General features: G+C 44.8%; 1 protein-coding gene across 1 annotated transcript in view; it reads left to right on the top strand.

The window, feature by feature from the left end:
* Positions 1-550, top strand: part of MICALL2 (MICAL like 2) — a 288,759-nt gene extending 288,209 nt beyond the window's left edge. Inside the window, exon 18 of the transcript XR_013833140.1 lies at positions 519-550. The gene's annotated coding sequence lies outside the window, so the exon portion shown is untranslated. The remainder of the gene's footprint in view (positions 1-518) is intronic.
* The last annotated feature ends 14,566 nt before the right edge of the window (positions 551-15,116 follow it).

Below are 15,116 nucleotides of genomic sequence, written 5' to 3'. Positions count from 1 at the left end.
ATAACAGCAAAAGAAGGGGCATTGCTATGGAGATCCCGGCTCATTTTTCCACCCCCTGGTGTGGCTCCTACAACCAGTGAATAATTTCTCCGGACAATCAAAGTTCAGTAGCCGGGCTTTGAACCGAGGAAAGGGGGGTGTCTTTTGAAGTTACATCATTTCCAGAAAAGGAAAACAAGAACCAGGATAGCAGGAAGTCATGAATGAGGCTTCTTTTGAATGAACCCGAGATTTACTTAACGGGGGGAGAGGTGATAAGAACAAGTGTGTGCATTCTGTGCCAAATCCTGCGCTAGACGAAAACCAAATGTCAAAACTCAGGAAAAACCAGGCCAGCACCACTCATTTGCATGCTTGTATAATTAATTCGGCTAATAGATTCAGGCTTTTGGAGAAGGTGACGTTTATTAAAGAGGGAGAAGGAGTCCTGGATTGACTCTCTAGGAAATGCCACAGTGATTGAAGGCAGAGGATTCTCTCCCCCCCCCCCCCAATCTTTCATTTCAAAAGCAATACAGTGGTACTTTGGTTCTCAAACTTAATCCGTTCCCAAACCAAAGCGTTCCCAAACCAAGGCGTGCTTTCCCGTAGAAAGTAATGCAAAACTGATTAATTCCAGACTTTTAAAAACAACCCCTGAAACAGCAATTTAACATGAATTTTACTATCCAACGAGACCATTGATCCATAAAATGAAAGCAATAAACAATGTACTGCAGTCACACAATCAATCAGTAGCTGAACTGGGTTCCGCACAGTCACAAAAACAAAACAGAAAAGCCACAAAAATGCAAAATAAATAGCAAAAACAGACAGACCTCAGGGTAACACTCAAATCAGAAGCGTAACACTCAAAATGGAGCATGTTTGGCTTCTGGAAAAAGTTCATACACTTACTTCTGGGTTTGCAGTGTTTGGGTTCCAAGTTGTTTGAGTACCAAGGCGTTTGAGAACCAAGGTACCACTGCACAAAGTATAAAAAATGCTTGTGTGGTGGTCATAAGAACATAGGGAAAGCCTTTCTGGATCACGCCAATGGCACATTAGTTCAGCATCCTGCTCTCTTAGCAGCCAATCAGATGTCTGTGGGAAACTAGAAAGCAGGAATTTTCGCGCACAAAAACAACTCCCGTGGTTTCCAGAAACTAGGATTCAGAAACATTATTTTCTCCAACTGTGGAGGCACAGCGTAGCCATCACAGCTAATAGTCATTGGTAGCCTTATTATCCATGAATTTGCCTAATCCTCTTTTAAAGCCATCACAGTGAGTTCCACAGTTTAACTTTTGGGTGTCCTGAGTCTTCCGTGTGGTGAGCCAGTGTGGCGTAGTGGTTAAGAGCAGTGGACTCGTAATCTGGTGAACAGGGTTCGCTTCCCTGCTCCTCCACATGCAGCTGCTGGGTGACCTTGGGCCAGTCACACTTCTTGAAGTCTCTCAGCCCCACTCACCTCACAGAGTGTTTGTTGTGGGGGAGGAAGGGAAAGGAGAATGTTAGCCGCTTTGAGACTCCTTAGGGTAGTGATAAAGCGGGATATCAAGTCCAAACTTCTTCTTCTTCTTCTTCTTCTTCTTCTTCTTCTTCTTCTTCTTCTTCTTCTTCCAACCTTCAACTTCATTGGACATCCACAAATTCAAGTGTTCCGAGAGGGGAAGGAAAACTTTTCTCCATCCACTGTCTCCATTTTCTAAACCTCAGTCATGTCACCACTCACTCACCAGTCCTCTAGACTACAAAGTCTGAAATAATAATAATAATAATAATAATAATAATAATAATAATAATTTATACCCCGCCCTCCCTGGCCAGAGCCAGGCTCAGGACGGCTAACACCAGTAAAATTACAGTAAAAAATAATAATGGGGGGGGGACAATTTAAAATACAGATTAAAATGCAATTTAAAATGCAGCCTCATTTTAAAAGTAGCCCATATATCAAAACCATAAGGGGAGGGAAACCTAAGGGTCAGACAGAGTCCAAACCAAAGGCCAGGTGGAACAGCTCTGTCTTGCAGGCCCTGCGGAAAGATGTCAAGTCCCGCAGGGCCCTAGTCTCTTGTGACAGAGTGTTCCACCAAGTCGGGGCCAGTACTGAAAAGGCCCTGGCCCTTGTTGAGACCAATCTAACAACCTTGCGACCTGGGACCTCCAAAATATTGTCATTTGTGGACCTTAAGGTCCTCCACAGGGCATACCAGGAGAGGCGGTCCCGTAGGTACGTGCTACAATGCTAAATGCTGCAACATTTCCTCATAGGAGAGTCCTTCCATCCCTTTGAAACTTCTGGCTGAGCTTTGACCTCATCTCCTGACCCCATGACCTTTTACCCCTAAGCCCAACCTACCTTGCAGGGTTGTCGCATGGATAAATACGGTCTCTTCCTATGCAACAATTCTATGATTCTACGTTCCGTACCCAACTGAGGCCTGCACACAATAAAGTGAATGACTTTTGGGTGAAAGGAATCAAGGGTCAAGCCATCCATGTCATATTTCAGGACGCAAAAGTTGTTGAAGAAGCTTGAAGAAGTCACACAATATCCTGAGAGATCCCACCCATCCTGCTCACAACCTCTTTGAACTGTTGCCTTCGGGCAGAAGATATAGGACAATGAAAACACGAACCACACGCCTTCTAAATAGTTTCTATCCAAGAGCTCTGATTGCACTAAACAATGATCTCAGGGCCAGTTGTAAGAAATAGCAAGCAGTGAGTAGTAAGGAATGAGATAGGTTTTAGGTTATGCTATGCTTCTAATAGGTTGGGTTATATTCTGGGTTATGTATGTTTTAATAGATTATGTCTGAATAGGATGAGAGTGTTGGAGATACGTGCAAATGTGTATGTGAATCCGGTCTTGGGTGTTTGATTTTCGTTGTTGTGTATACTGTGTATATACGGACAATGACAATAAATTTATCTAATCTAATCTAATCTGAAGCTTTAGGAAACGAAACGCAATGTTCAGAACAGCGACGCCATTTTCGTCGGTTAAATCCCGGTTCCCGAACATATGGCAACCCTAACGCCCAAGGTACATTTGCACGCGCATGCTTGCCCTCACAGGTGGTCCAATCGCTTAGGGGTGCACAGTGTGGACCTCCCAGGCCCGGCAGTGGTGAGGAGGCTGCGGCGCCGTGTCACAAAAGGTTTGAGACGGGACTGATACTCGAGATTCAATAATTACGCGAGTGCCAGCTGAGTGTCCTTCCATGGCAGGGATGGCTTTCTGCTCATCAACGCGACGGTGGTAATGATGATAGATGGAGGGAACCCAGGAAGGCGTGAGATGGATGGCAGAAGCTGATTGCCGGCGTTCTCTATTGATTGAAAGAGCAACGCCCTCCCGTTAATGAGGAAGCGGGCAGAAGGGGAGCGGGCGCAACGTTGTCATAATTCATAAAGCGCCGAAGTCGCTTCTCCTTCCGAGAATCCCAATTCGAGGACAGTTACAAAGTCTCCAAAGCCGTGGGATCTGGCCGTGTCGGGGAGGTGTGCGTCATGATGCCCTCGCTATGGGCAAGTTTATAAAGCGATGCCTGGCGTGGGGAAAATGGGTAGAGAAAAGGTTTTCTCTCCCTCTTTCGTGACACCACAACTTGTGGGCATCCAATAGGGCTGTCCTGAAGATTCAGGGCAGGTGAAAGAAAGTCCTTGAACTGTGAAGGCAGGAGGCACTCGTCTTCCGATGTTCCTATTGAAATCAGCCCTTGATGAGGACTAGAAACTTGCTTCGTTTTTAAGGGATGAGCTGTAGCTCAGGGGTAGGTAGGGCTGGGGCCGTATCCTGACTGGAGAACTGTTGCCTGTCAGCGGGGGCAGTATTGAACCAGCTAGAGCAATGGTCTGACTCAGTATAGGGCAAATTCCTGCGTCACCAAATATACTGAGCCGTCCAAGGATCCAACTAGACAAATGGATTAATTGCTGCTGTTATTCATAACTACTATTTTGTGATTTGCTATTATTATTATTATTATTATTATTATTATTAGCCTGCCCATCTGAACTGGGTTTCCCCAGCCACTCTGGACTGCTTCCGACAAATATAAAAGCAAAATAAAACATCAAACCTTACGAGTGGTTGTCATTTTTAGGGACCACATTAATTTATGCATTCTTTTCTCCTACTATTTGATGTTGTGGTAAACTGCCCTGTGGCTTTTTTGCATTACATACTATTATTCGTCATTACGTATTATTATTATTTCATGCAATTTATATGCCTCTTGATTGTAAGAATAAAGACTCCAAGTGGTTCGCGAAAAGAATAAAATGTTAAAATTATCAATGGAAGAAAAGTGAAAAACAGCTCTTTAAAATGTTCAAGAAATAAATAAAGCCAAGAATAAGCCTTAAACAAAACCAGATTAAAACACATTTGACGTGTCTGGACAGACATTCCTAAACAAAAATGATTCCTTACAAATGTGGAATCAGTACAGTGTTACCTCGGGTTACAGATGCTTCAGGTTACATATGCTTCAGGTTACATACGCTTCAGGTTACAGACTCCGTTAACCCAGAAATAGTGCTTCAGGTTAAGAACTTTGCTTCAGGATGAGAACAGAAATTGTGCTCCGGTGGCGTGGCAGCAGCAGGAGGCCCCATTAGCTAAAGTGGTGCTTCAGGTTAAGAACAGTTTCAGGTTAAGTACAGACCTCCAGAACGAATTAAGTTCTTAACCCGAGGTACCACTGTATTGTGTGGCACCTGTAACAGCGCGTGTTCTGCAGATCAAAGCTGTTGCGTGGGCCTATTTTGGGTAAAGTGATCTCACAGGTAGGCTATAAATATTCCAAATTAATGAATAAATTAATGGGTGCCAACTGAAAATATACAAACCATTTCAGGTGCCTCGGGCTGCAATTCTACGGCTCTTGGGAGTGGCAGCACCTCCCACAAAATTCCCGCAATAATTTTATTTTCAATATAAACAGAGCTCCAGGTTTTTTGCACCTACACAAACCACTTTTACCTGTTTTCCAAGACGAGGAGGGGAGGAAAAAGGAAAAGCGAGACATTCCGGGAGTCAAATCAGAAACTGGGATGGCCTTTGTAATTCTGTGACTGTCCCGGGGAAACCAGGACACTTGTGGGGCATGCTATGCCAACCACAGACATTGCCCTACACCAGGGGTCAGCAAACTTTTTCAGCAGGGGGCCGGTCCACTGTCCCTCAGACCTTGTGGGAGACCGGACTATATTTTTTTTTGGGGGGGGGGATGAACAAATTCCTATGCCCACAAATAACCCAGAGATGCATTTTAAATAAAAGGACACATTCTACTCATGTAAAAACACGCTGAGTCCCGGACCGTCCACAAGCCGAATTTAGAAGGAGATTGGGCCGGATCCGGCCTCCAGGCCTTAGGTTGCCTCCCCATGCCCTACACAAAGGGACCAGTTGGGCAAGTCTGCCCTCATATCTTTAATCCCTACAAAGACCCAAGAATCTGGAAGGGACTCGGGGCGTAATGCAAATTGGCACACACACACAAACACACAAACTCACATATACCAGGACAGATATTCTGCTTTTTATGTAGGGCATTGCAAATTTGAGGAGGGGGAAAATGGATGGCCTATTCAGGCTTTTAAGGACTTGCAATGTCATGCAGACTAACCCTCCCCCAAAAAACCCTAATAGCTATACACACAAACACACACACACACACACACACAAACTCACATATAGCAGAATAGATATTTTGATTTTTATTTAATTTTTCAATCTTTTTTTAGATTCACAGTTCCTTATTACAGCAGTTAGAACTGCTCCTGGAGTCAGACTCACTGCAACCTAGCTGGCTGCTTTATATAATACTAAGTAACTTGTAAAAGTAATATTCTGCTTTTTATATAGGACCTTACAAATTTGAGGAAGGGGAGAATGGATGGCCCATGCAGGCTTTTAGGGACTTGTGGTGTCATGCAGACTAACCCCTCACACAAAAAATCACTAATAACTATACACACAAACACACTACACACACACACACACACAGAGAGAGAGAGAGAGAGAGAGAGAGAGAGGTACCTCGATTTACAAACTTTATCCGTTCCAGAAGTCTGTTCTTAAACCAAAACCGTTCTTAAGCCGAGGTGTGCTTTCCCTAATGAGGCCTCCCACTGCTGATGCCCTTCCACTGCTCGGATTCCGTTCTTAGCCCAAGGTAAAGTTCTCAAACCAAGACACTACTTCCAGTTTTGTGGAGTTCGTAAACTGAATAGTTCGTAAACAGGGCTGTTTTTAAACTGAGGTACCACTGCACCAAAATACAGTGGTGCCCCGCAAGACGAATGCCTTGCAAGACGAAAAACCGGCTAGACGAAAGGGTTTTCCGTTTTTCGAGGCGCTTCGCAAGACGAATTTCCCTATGGGCTTGCTTCGCAAGACGAAAACGTTTTGCAAGTTTTTTCCCTTCCCCCCCCCCTTTTTCTAAGCCGCTAAGCCGCTAATAGGGATGCTTCGCAAGACGAAAAAACCGCAAGACGAAGAGACTCGTGGAACGGATTATTTTCGTCTTGCGAGGCACCACTGTACATGCACACAGCTTTTTATGTAGGAAACTGCAAATATGAGGAGGGGAAGGATGTCTGGCCCATGCAGATTTTTTAAGGACTCTGGGCATCATGCAGACTAACACACATACCCCCAATACTAATAACTGCACACACAAACCCAGAAAAATATATATACCTACACAGAGAGAGACAGACAGACAGCTTTTTATGTAGGACACAGCAAATTTGAGGAGTGGGAGAATGAATGGCCCATGCAGGTTTTTAGGGACTGAGCATCACGCAGACTAACACACACACACCCAAGACTAATAACTAAATACACACAAACACACACAAATATATATAACTACACACAGAGAGAGAGAGCTTTTCGTGTCAGACACTGCAAATTTGAGGGAGGAGGGTGGTGGATGGCCCAGGCAGATTTTTTTTAATGCGGGGAAAAAATAAAAATTGAGGTTGATGGAGTCGGGGATGTCATAATAATTGTCAGTTGAGAGCGCATTCTGTCCCGTCGATGTTCTTAGGAGATGAGTGTCACCTCGAGACTATTGTCTGTTCCCTCTCTGTTAAAGTCAAGATAAGGCTGGGATAAATCTCACCGGGCCTTCTGCCCTGTGATATTATTTCATGCCACATCACCTAATAGGTGTATTTTCACACCACCCGCCGCTCCAGCGAGGTTCCGCAGCTCCTAGCAGGCTGACAATCTCACTATATGGAGAATGGAATAGTGACGGCTAATTGATTTTACAGCAGTACCGAAGGACAGACAATGAAACTACCATCAATTTAATCCACTATTTAATGGTTCCAATTTAGCCTCTGTAAATGCTCACTAAACTAATTTCTCTGGGTTCAGCAATCTGAAAAGCTATCATATCTCTAATCTCCTTCAATATATTCATCTGGAAAAGGGAATTTAGCCAATTCCGATGTGCGGAGATGATCTGTTAGCACAGTGTAAATGTTTATAACACGGCAATCGAGTTCGTTTATAAGGATATGAAAAGTTTTATTGGGGAGGGCGCTGGAGTGGAACCGCGGGATAATAGGCAGTTACCCAGCAGTCTCCGGGAGACCGGGGAGCAGAGCACGCATGCAGAAAAATACTAGGATTTACTTTAATCCCAAATTGTAAGCTCAAATTCGGCCCAGTACATGATGCACCTGGGACTTGATGGCACAAAGGATTCTCTTCCATTCCCCCAGTGACCTGGGCTTTCCAACCAGACCGTGATCAAAACAGTTCCCCCCTCCTTCCCCCCTTTCTCTTCCCCCCCATTCCTCTTGCAAAGGCTGGAAAAAAATGAATTTAGTTTCAGCGTATTTGTACGTGTGCCTGCCCACACCTCCCCGGTCCTGGAAGAAACCCCCTTCTTCATCGTCGTCTTCTTCTTTTCCTCCTCACATTCCTGTCTTGCTACCCCACCTCCTCCTGTGGCCATCTAACGTTCAATTGTAGCCTCCTCAGGGCAGGGACCTGTATTTACTCAGGTTATATTATTTTGCAGAATAATGTGCAACACACACAAACCTGGGTGATCATCTAAACGGCAGGCTCTGTATGTATTTCTCCTTGTTTATTTGTTAGTTTTGCAACATAAGAAAATCTTTAATAAAATCCAAATTAAAGAGATATATAAATAAATTGAGGGCTCTTTGGGGCAGGGAACTGCCTTTGCTTATTATGTCATTCCGTAACATACTGTGCGCTCCATGATGCAATGACGATCATTTATTTCGACACACACAATCCTGCCACCTTTCTAAGGTCCGGGTGTCCTCGTTTTCCGAGCTGACAGGGCTGCATGATTTGTTTTCATGTCGTAGGGAAATTTGACGGGAGCAGGCGGAAGGCGGAATCTGAGCGCGATGCTTGACGTGTTACAACATTGTTTGCCACATTTGGCCTGAATGTGAGTAAAGCGGCTGATCAATCATGATTCTTAGTTATTGATTAATTATAATTTTATAAAGCCCATGTGAAAAACAAAGCAAAATCTCAAAGTGGTTTATGAAAAGAAGACAAAACAACACAATTAGCAACAATCTTTTAACATTTTCTGAAGGGTTAAAATAAATGGAAAACAGATGAAAACTCTCATCAGTTTTCTAGATATCTGGATAGGCTTGTCTGAATAAAAATGTAATTACCAGGTGTTAAAAAGGATATTTGGAAGGCACTTGACTGGTATAAGTTGGCAGGGAGTTCCAAAGTGTAGATGTTGCCACATTAGAAAATCAAGTTCTTACAAATGCAGAACGTATTATGTGGCCCCTGGAACAGGGCCAGTTCCTTGGACTGAAACAGCTGAGAGGGCATATATGGAATAAGGCAATCTTATTTGGCACCATAGTTTTTCAGCTTCATTGTTTGAGAGATGTATTGTTGTTGTTGTTGTTGTTTTCGTTTAGTCGTGTCCGACTCTTCGTGACCCCCTGGACCAGAGCACACCAGGCACTTCTGTCTTCCACTGCCTCCCACAGTTTGGTCAGACTCATGCTGGTAGCTTCGAGAACACTGTCCAACCATCTCGTCCTCTGTCGTCCCCTTCTCCTTGTGCCCTCCACCTTTCCCAACATCAGGGTCTTCTCCAGGGAGTCTTCTCTTCTCATGAGGTGGCCAAAGTACTGGAGCCTCAGCTTCACAATCTGTCCTTCCAGTGAGCACTCAGGGCTGATTTCCTTCAGAATGGAGAGGTTTGATCTTCTTGCAGTCCATGGGACTCTCAAGAGTCTCCTCCAGCACCAGAATTCAAAAGCATCAATTCTTCGGCGATCAGCCTTCTTTATGGTCCAGCTCTCACTTCCATACATCACTACTGGGAAAACCATAGCTTTGACTATACAGTGGTACCCCGGGTTACATACGCTTCAGGTTACAGACTCCGCTAACCCAGAAATAGTACCTCAGGTTAAGAACTTTGCTTCAGGATGAGAACAGAAATCGTGCCCCGGCGGCGCGGCAGCAACAGGAGACCCCATTAGCTAAAGTGGTGCTTCAGGTTAAGAACAGTTTCAGGATAAGAACGGACCTCCGGAACGAATTAAGTTCTTAACCCGAGGTAACACTATACGGACCTTTGTTGGCAAGGTGATGTCTCTGCTTTTTAAGATGCTGTCTAGGTTTGTCATCGCTTTCTCCCAAGAAGCAGGCGTCTTTTTATTTCCTCACTGCTGTCACCATCTGCAGTGATCATGTACTTGGGTTGTTTTTTTAAAAAACCGCTTAGAAGCCATCTTGGTAATAAGCAATGCATATGGAAAAAGCAAAGAAAGAAACTATGTCATGCATCCATGTTTATATTTGTGATCTGCTGCATTGGCTTCCAGTCCATTTGGGGGCCCAATTCACAGTGCTGGGTTTTGGTCTCTAAAGCCCTTCAGAGCTTAGGGCCAGGTTAGGTAAAGAATTGCCATTTCCCCCACACCCTCAGATCATCCTCGCCTCCCTAGACCCTCGGGTCATTTTTGCCAGCTCTTTATATATATATGTGAGAATATATATATATATATATATATATATATATATATATATATATATTCTGTTTTACAATTTAAAATACTCATTTTACATCCTTAAGATATCAGTGGCTTCCCTTCTTCTCTTTCCATGGTTCATTTTACATATCACAAATCCCTGCATATTTTATAATAACTACCGGTATACCATTCAGTATTCCATCATTTCAGCCTTCAAAACTTATTTACACTGTTGAATTTATCTGAATGCCGCCAGCATTTTCAGCTGTATACAACGATTTCCCATATATTCAATAAACGCTTTCCAATCTTCTTTAAACATATCTTCTTCTTGTTCTCTTATTTTATATGTTAAGTCTGCAAGTTGTGCATATTCTGTCAACTTAAGTTGCCACTCTTCTTTGGTTGGGACCTCGCTTGTTTTCCATTTCTCAGGTGTAAATAGATGCATTTTCATCGTACAGCTGAAATAGCAATTATAGCAAGAACAGATCGTGAATAATATTAATAGTATGATTAACAATATATTAATATATTAACCTCCATCGTTCAGCCCAGACACTGAGGTCCAGCTCCAAGCGCCTTCTGGCAGTTCCCTCCCTGTGAGAAGCGAGGTTACAGGGAACCAGGCAGAGGGCCTTCTCAGTGGTGGCGCCCGCCCTGTGGAACACCCTCCCACCAGATGTCAAGGAAATAAACAACCATCTGACTTTTAGAAGACATCTGAAGGCAGCCCTGTTTAGGGAAGTTTTCAATGACTGGTTGTTTTTTGTTGTTGTTGTTAAAGATTTTATTGATTTTCCATTTTCAAAACAAATATCCAATATCAATACTAAACATTAGTTTTTCACACATACACACCCCATTGACTTCCCTCAGCTTCCGTTTCTGGTTTATTACATCAAATGATATGTTCTTCTGTCTATATACAATACTATGTTGTCACAGTGTTATATTCCTTGTTTTATGTAAATAAAATCATAAATGTTTATTTAAATCCTGCCACTGAGTCCATGGTTGTTGTGTTTTTGGTGTTTCTGCAAATATATTGTAAAAGGTTCCCATTCTTTTTCAAGTCTCTGTTGTCCTTTTCTCACAGTTTATCCGTTAACTTTGCTAACTCTGTGTAGTTCGTCAATTTTTCTTGCCATTGTTCTTTAGATGGTACTTCTCCAGTCTTCCAATTTTATGCTATTAGAATTCTTGCTGCTGTTGTAGCATACATAAATAATGTCCGTTTTTCTTTCGGCAGCTTTTGTCCTAAAATACCTAACGAAAAGGCTTCTGGTTTTTTAACAAATGTTAATTTAAACATTCTTTTCAGTTCATTGTATATCATTTCCCATTTTTTTATATATAACCTTGCAATCCCACCACATATGATAATGACTGTTTTTAATGATTGGTGTTTTAATGTATTTTAAATCTTTTGTTGGAGGCTGCCCAGAGTGGCTGGTGAAACCCAGCCAGATGGGCGGAGTATAAATAATAAATTATTATTATTAAAATTATGATGATATCTTCCAGGCTTTGGCTTCGCTGGACATCCACCAGTCCTAATGTTACGAGAGAGGGAGGGAAACTTTTATTCATCCACTTTCTCCATGCCAAGCATGATTTTGTAGACTTCGGTCATGTCGCCTCTTCTCTAGCATGCAACCAGCTATCCGCTGTGCATTTCAAAAGAGAATGTAAAACTCGGCTGAGTAAAAGAACTTGCTAGCGCAAGTTAGGTACCCCTGACCATTAGGTCCAGTCGTGGCTGACTCTGGGGTTGTAGTGCTCATCTCGCTTTACTGGCCGAGGGAGCTGGCATACAGCTTCCGGGTCATGTGGCCAGCATGGCTAAGCCGATTCTGGCGAACCAGAGCAGCACACGGAAACACTGTTTACCTTCCCGCCAGAACGGTACCTATTTATCTACTTGCACTTTGACGTGCTTTCGATCTGCTAGGTGGGCAGGAGCTGGGACCGAGCAACGGGAGTTCACCCCGTCACGGGGATTTGAACCGCTGACCTTCTGATCGGCAAGCCCTAGGCTCTGTGGTTTAACCCACAGTGCCACCCACGTCCCACAGCCTCTTCTCTAAACGACCTCAAAAGCTGCAGCCTTTGCTTGTAGGGCAGTCACTGCATCCTCTTGGTCATTCCGAATGCCCATTTCTGTTACGGTAATTATTTTGTTATGTTAACGATTGGATTGTTGTCATTTTGCGGCAGGTGCCGTTGTTTCTTCCTTAGCCTCTGTGGGCACCTCAACTGGAGGCAGGACAGTGGGGTCAACATGATTTTTAATTAATAAACTCCAGATAAATGTAGCATGTGAATCCAGCTCACAGACACCAGCCACAAAGTGAAGATGGCGTCCAGCAGGCCAGCCGCTTGTCTGTCAAACGCCTTTTAGTGAACAGGAAATGTCGGAAGCATCCACCGCCTTGACTTCCACCTTCCAAAGGCAATTCCGCAAATGAGCTTGGGCTTGATGAGTGTTTCTTAATGAATATCTCTGCAGCTACCACAAGGACACCAGCCGTGACTCCGAAGCCAGAGGCTGTGACATTCAGATTGCCTTCCTCCGAGCTTGTCATCCCAGGGTGCGCGTGTCAGGGGTGCCTGGATCGCGGGCGAGGCAGGAGAGAGAGAGAGAGCAAGGGAGTTGTCAAGGAATAATCTCCCTGCAGTCGCCTCAGATGAAATTGTACAGTTCAGGGACCGGAAACGTCCAGAAGGACAATTAGAGCTATTTGAACGCTTTCCTCGCTGATGGAAAGATGTGGCTCTGTGGAAGTCGTAAGGAGCTACTTAAGGTGATTCTTAGTGGCAGGGAAGTGCCTTGAAAGCAGGCGATTAGGAACATCTAAATCCCCAAAGCAGAGAAGCTGGTGGGAGTGGGAGGTCTCCACAAAGGAGAGGCAGCCCAGGAAATCAGCCCTTTGGTGTCGCTCCTTCTGGGCTGGTACTGGGGGCCAGGGGCCACACCCAGACAGAAGACAGAAAGACCCTGACAGAGAGGCAAGGCAGCGAAGGGGGGGGGATAGAGGAGGGGAAAGCTCCCAGGTGAGAGCCGGGAAGGTCTGTCATTTTCTGTGGGTGGTCCAGAATGAAGAGCTACCTTTGAGAGAAGAGTTCATGTTGGCGCACTGTTTTTGTATTTTAGATGCCCTGCGGCTGATTTTCTCTGCCCTTATTTTTTAATGCTGTTGCTGCTACGAGAATCTGTATTCTTAGCATTAAAATTATATGCATATACAGAGGAACCTCGGTTTTCAAGCATCTCGGAAGCCGAATGCCAAAAACCCGGAAGTGAATGCTTCCGTCAAACGGCTTCCGAGATGCATTTCTCCATTTTCTCAATGGCATTTGCTGACCGCCCATCGCACCTCGGCTGTCGAACATTTTGGAAGTCGAACGGTCTTCCGGAATGGATTACGTTCGACAACTGAGGTTCTGCTGTAATCGTTTTGATTTCTTTGTTGCATTTGATTTCTTTGTTGCAACAGTGTGACGCGGCAGCTAAAAAAGCCAATGCAATTCTGGGCTGCATCAATAGGAGTATAGCATCTAGATCAAGGGAAGTAATAGTGCCACTGTATTCTGCTCTGGTCAGACCTCACCTGGAGTACTGTGTCCAGTTCTGGGCACCACAGTTCAAGAAGGACACTGACAAACTGGAACGTGTCCAGAGGAGGGCAACCAAAATGGTCAAAGGCCTGGAAACGATGCCTTATGAGGAACAGCTAAGGTAGCTGGGCATGTTTAGCCTGGAGAAGAGGAGGTTAAGGGGTGATATGATAGCCATGTTCAAATATATAAAAGGATGTCACATAGAGGAGGGAGAAAGGCTGTTTTCTGCTGCTCCAGAGAAGCGGACATGGAGCAATGGTTCCAAACTACAAGAAAGAAGATTCCACCTAAACATTAGGAAGCACTTCCTGACAGTAAGAGCTGTTTGACAGTGGAATTTGCTGCCAAGGAGTGTGGTGGAGTCTCCTTCTTTGGAGGTCTTTAAGCAGAGGCTTGACAACCATATGTCAGGAGTGCTCTGATGGTGTTTCGTGCTTGGCAGGGGGTTGGACTCGATGGCCCTTGTGGTCTCTTCCAACTCTATGATTCTATGATTCTATGATTCTAGATGTCATGTTATATAGTGACATTTGTATTGTACTCTGTAAACTGCCTTTTGGTCTTCTGACAAAAGCAGCATGTAAATTTTATCATTATTAATACTAATAATACCCAGAAGCCTTTCTGCAGGAATGTTCTCTCTAGCCTATTGGTGTTAATGTGGTTCCTTGGCTGGTTGCAATTGGCCCAAAATTCCCTCCATTTTTCCTAGGCAGCTGATGGCTCTCAGGTAGGATCTACATCTCTCAACTCCAGTATGGGAACCTCTGCAGATCCGAATTCCTATGTGTGACTCATGGATCTATGGGCATCCTAGGACTTTCCCAAAGATATAGGAAGAGGCCGGGGGCTCCTGGAGCTAGAACTGAGAGTCCCCTGCCAGCTATGTGTACTGGAACCCTATTGTAATGACCTGGGACTTGGGCTCGGACTTGGAACCAGAGGAGACTCAGCCTGCACCGGATCCTTTGCCTCAGGCATCATCTGAACCAAGTCTGAGGCCTGATTCTGAAGAGCCCCAGTCTGCACAGGTTCCCCTGCAACAAGCACCAGCTGGGCCGAGTCAGGGGCCTGAGCCTGCCCTGGCTCCAGATGTGGGGATTACCTCGTTGCCTCCAGCTGGGCCATCACTTACAGCTGCTCCACTACCGGTTTGGTCAGGGGAGGCTGAGGCGGCCTCTGGGTCTAGTAACCCACCGACGTCTCCTGAGCTGCAGAGACTAAGGTCTGAGAGAAGGAGAGACCTGAGTACTCGCAGAAGGAGTGCTTGCCTTCGGGTGAGACAGGGAGGTGAGTCATCGGGGGATCAGGACCGGCCGCTACCCTGACAAAGATAAAAGGCTGTCGGATCCCGCCCCAGGTTGTGGGAGCAACATTGCTGTATGCCAGATCCTGCCTGAGATCCTGTACCTGTCCTTGCCTGGTTTTCTGCCTCATGTCCTGCCTTGGCCCTGTCGGACTGACTCCTAGCGGAACCT

The sequence above is a fragment of the Podarcis cretensis genome, assembly GCF_951804945.1.
Source record: "Podarcis cretensis genome assembly, chromosome: 14".
NCBI classification, from domain to species: domain Eukaryota; kingdom Metazoa; phylum Chordata; class Lepidosauria; order Squamata; family Lacertidae; genus Podarcis; species Podarcis cretensis.
This window is presented reverse-complemented; position numbering and strand designations above follow the sequence as displayed.